The sequence below is a fragment of the Ranitomeya variabilis genome, chromosome 2 (assembly GCF_051348905.1).
Source record: "Ranitomeya variabilis isolate aRanVar5 chromosome 2, aRanVar5.hap1, whole genome shotgun sequence".
Lineage (NCBI taxonomy): Eukaryota > Metazoa > Chordata > Amphibia > Anura > Dendrobatidae > Ranitomeya > Ranitomeya variabilis.
The window spans coordinates 20260230-20265766 of record NC_135233.1 but is presented as its reverse complement, the minus strand read 5'-3'; positions in this window follow the sequence as shown (position 1 = coordinate 20265766).

Genomic DNA, 5537 nt, shown 5'->3' with positions numbered 1-5537 from the left:
GATGTACAGGCACTACACGTGTATATTATAGAGGATGATATAACACGTACCGGTGATGTACAGGCACTACACGTGTATATCATAGAGGATGATATAAGACGTACCGGTGATGTACAGGCACTACACGTGTATATTATTGAGGATGATATAACACGTACCGGTGATGTACAGGCACTAACTACACGTGTATATTATTGAGGATGATATAACACGTACCGGTGATGTACAGGCACTAACTACACGTGTATATTATTGAGGATGATATAACACGTACCGGTGATGTACAGGCACTACACGTGTATATTATAGAGGATGATATAACACGTACCGGTGATGTACAGGCACTACACGTGTATATTATTGAGGATGATATAACACGTACCGGTGATGTACAGGCACTACACGTGTATATTATAGAGGATGATATAACACGTACCGGTGATGTACAGGCACTACACGTGTATATTATAGAGGATGATATAACACGTACCGGTGATGTACAGACACTACACGTGTATATTATAGAGGATGATATAACTTGTACCGGTGATGTACAGGCACTACACGTGTATATTATAGAGGATGATATAACACGTACCGGTGATGTACAGGCACTACACGTGTATATTATAGAGGATGATATAACACGTACCGGTGATGTACAGGCACTACACGTGTATATTATAGAGGATGATATAACACGTACTGGTGATGTACAGACACTACACGTGTATATTATAGAGGATGATATAACACGTACCGGTGATGTACAGGCACTACACGTGTATATTATAGAGGATGAAATAACATGTACCGGTGATGTACAGGCACTACACGTGTATATTATAGAGGATGACACAACACGTACCGGTGATGTACAGGCACTACACGTGTATATTATAGAGGATGACATAACACGTACCGGTGATGTACAGGCACTACACGTGTATATTATAGAGGATGAAATAACATGTACCGGTGATGTACAGGCACTACACGTGCATATTATAGAGGATGATATAACATGTACCGGTGATGTACAGGCACTACACGTGCATATTATAGAGGATGATATAACATGTACCGGTGATGTACAGGCACTACACGTGTATATTATAGAGGATGATATAAAACATAGGTGATGTACAGACACTACACGTGTATATTATAGAGGATGATATAACACGTACCGGTGATGTACAGACACTACACGTGTATATTATAGAGGATGATATAACATGTACCGGTGATGTACAGACACTACACGTGTATATTATAAAGGATGATATAACACGTACCGGTGATGTACAGGCACTACACGTGTATATTATAGAGGATGATATAACACGTACCGGTGATGTACAGACACTACACGTGTATATTATAGAGGATGATATAACATGTACCGGTGATGTACAGACACTACACGTGTATATTATAAAGGATGATATAACACGTACCGGTGATGTACAGACACTACACGTGTATATTATAGAGGATGATATAACATGTACCGGTGATGTACAGACACTACACGTGTATATTATAAAGGATGATATAACACGTACCGGTGATGTACAGACACTACACGTGTATATTATAGAGGATGATATAACACGTACCGGTGATGTACAGACACTACACGTGTATATTATAGAGGATGATATAACATGTACCGGTGATGTACAGACACTACACGTGTATATTATAAAGGATGATATAACACGTACCGGTGATGTACAGACACTACACGTGTATATTATAGAGGATGATATAACATGTACCGGTGATGTACAGACACTACACGTGTATATTATAAAGGATGATATAACACGTACCGGTGATGTACAGACACTACACGTGTATATTATAGAGGATGATATAACACGTACCGGTGATGTACAGACACTACACGTGCATATTATAAAGGATGATATAACACGTACCGGTGATGTACAGGCACTACACGTGCATATTATAGAGGATGATATAACACGTACCGGTGATGTACAGACACTACACGTGTATATTATAGAGGATGATATAAAACATAGGTGATGTACAGACACTACACGTGTATATTATAGAGGATGATATAACACGTACCGGTGATGTACAGACACTACACGTGTATATTATAGTGGATGATATTACATGTACCGGTGATGTACAGACACTACACGTGTATATTATAGAGGATGATATAACACGTACCGGTGATGTACAGGCACTACACGTGCATATTATAAAGGATGATATAACACGTACCGGTGATGTACAGGCACTACACGTGTATATTATAGAGGATGATATAACACGTACCGGTGATGTACAGACACTACACGTGTATATTATAGAGGATGATATAAAACATAGGTGATGTACAGGCACTACACGTGTATATTATAGAGGATGATATAACACGTACCGGTGATGTACAGGCACTACAAGTGTATATTGTAGAGGATGATATAACACGTACCGGTGATGTACAGACACTACACGTGTATATTATAGAGGATGATATAACACGTACCGGTGATGTACAGACACTACACGTGTATATTATAGAGGATGATATAACACGTGCCGGTGATGTACAGGCACTACACGTGTATATTATAGAGGATGATATAACACGTGCCGGTGATGTACAGGCACTACACGTGTATATTATAGAGGATGATATAACACGTACCGGTGATGTACAGACACTACACGTGTATATTATAGAGGATGATATAACACGTACCGGTGATGTACAGACACTACACGTGTATATTATAGAGGATGATATAACACGTACCGGTGATGTACAGACACTACACGTGTATATTATAGAGGATGATATAACACGTACCGGTGATGTACAGACACTACACGTGTATATTATAGAGGATGATATAACACGTACCGGTGATGTACAGACACTACACGTGTATATTATAGAGGATGATATAACACGTGCCGGTGATGTATAGACACTACACTTGTATATTATAGAGGATGATATAACACGTACCGGTGATGTATAGACACTACACTTGTATATTATAGAGGATGATATAACACGTACCGGTGATGTACAGCACTACACGTGTATATTATAGAGGATGATATAACACGTACCGGTGATGTACAGACACTACACGTGTATATTATAGAGGATGATATAACACGTGCCGGTGATGTATAGACACTACACTTGTATATTATAGAGGATGATATAACACGTACCGGTGATGTACAGCACTACACGTGTATATTATAGAGGATGATATAACACGTACCGGTGATGTACAGACACTACACGTGTATATTATAGAGGATGATATAACACGTACCGGTGATGTACAGACACTACACGTGTATATTATAGAGGATGATATAACACGTACCGGTGATGTACAGCACTACACGTGTATATTGTAGAGGATGATATAACACGTACCGGTGATGTACAGACACTACACGTGTATATTATAGAGGATGATATAACACGTACCGGTGATGTACAGACACTACACGTGTATATTATAGAGGATGATATAACACGTACCGGTGATGTACAGGCACTACACGTGTATATTATAGAGGATGATATAACAGGTACCGGTGATGTACAGGCACTACACGTGTATATTATAGAGGATGATATAACACGTACCGGTGATGTACAGATACTACACGTGTATATTACAGAAGATGATATAACACGTACCGGTGATGTACAGACACTACACGTGTATATTATAGAGGATGACATAACACGTGCCGGTGATGTACAGGCACTACACGTGTATATTATAGAGGATGATATAACACGTACCGGTGATGTACAGCACTACACGTGTATATTATAGAGGATGATATAACACGTACCGGTGATGTACAGACACTACACGTGTATATTATAGAGGATGATATAGCACGTACCGGTGATGTACAGACACTACACGTGTATATTATAGAGGATGATATAACACGTACCGGTGATGTACAGCACTACACGTGTATATTGTAGAGGATGATATAACACGTACCGGTGATGTACAGACACTACACATGTATATTATAGAGGATGATATAACACGTACCGGTGATGTACAGACACTACACGTGTATATTATAGAGGATGATATAACACGTACCGGTGATGTACAGACACTACACGTGTATATTATAGAGGATGATATAACACGTGCCGGTGATGTACAGGCACTACACGTGTAGAGGATGACATAACACGTACCGGTGATGTACAGACACTACACGTGTATATTATAGAGGATGACATAACACGTGCCGGTGATGTACAGGCACTACACGTGTATATTATAGAGGATGATATAACACGTACCGGTGATGTACAGGCACTACACGTGTATATTATAGAGGATGATATAACACGTACCGGTGATGTACAGGCACTACACGTGTATATTATAGAGGATGATATAACACGTACCGGTGATGTACAGGCACTACACGTGTATATTATAGAGGATGATATAACACGTACCGGTGATGTACAGGCACTACACGTGTATATTATAGAGGATGATATAACTTGTACCGGTGATGTACAGGCACTACACGTGTATATTATAGAGGATGATATAACACGTACCGGTGTTGTACAGACACTACACGTGTATATTATAGAGGATGATATAACACGTGCCGGTGATGTACAGGCACTACACGTGTATATTATAGAGGATGATATAACACGTACCGGTGATGTACAGACACTACACGTGTATATTATAGAGGATGATATAACACGTGCCGGTGATGTACAGACACTACACGTGTATATTATAGAGGATGACATAACACGTACCGGTGATGTACAGGCACTACACGTGTATATTATAGAGGATGATATAACACGTACCGGTGATGTACAGACACTACACGTGTATATTATAGAGGATGACATAACACGTACCGGTGATGTACAGACACTACACGTGTATATTATAGAGGATGATATAACACGTACCGGTGATGTACAGACACTACACGTGTATATTATAGAGGATGATATAACACGTACCGGTGATGTACAGACACTACACGTGTATATTATAGAGGATGATATAAAACATAGGTGATGTACGGACACTACACGTGTATATTATAGAGGATGATATAACACATACCGGTGATTTACAGACACTACACGTGTATATTATACACGTCAAAAAAGCGCCATTTTCCGATAACGGTAGCGTCTCCAATTTTCGTGATCTGGGGTCAGGTGAGGGCTTATTTTTTGCGTGCCGAGCTGACGTTTTTAGTGATACCATTTTAGTGCAGATACGTTCTTTTGATCGCCTGTTATTGCATTTTAATGCAGTGTTGCGGCGACCAAAAAAACAAAATTTCGGCGTTTTGATTTTTTTTCTTCGCTTCGCCATTTAGCCATCAGGTTAATCCTTTGTTTTTATTGAGAGATTGGGCGATTCTGAATGCGGAGATACCAAATATGTGTAGGTTTGATTTTTTTTTTTGTTTTATTTTGATTGGGG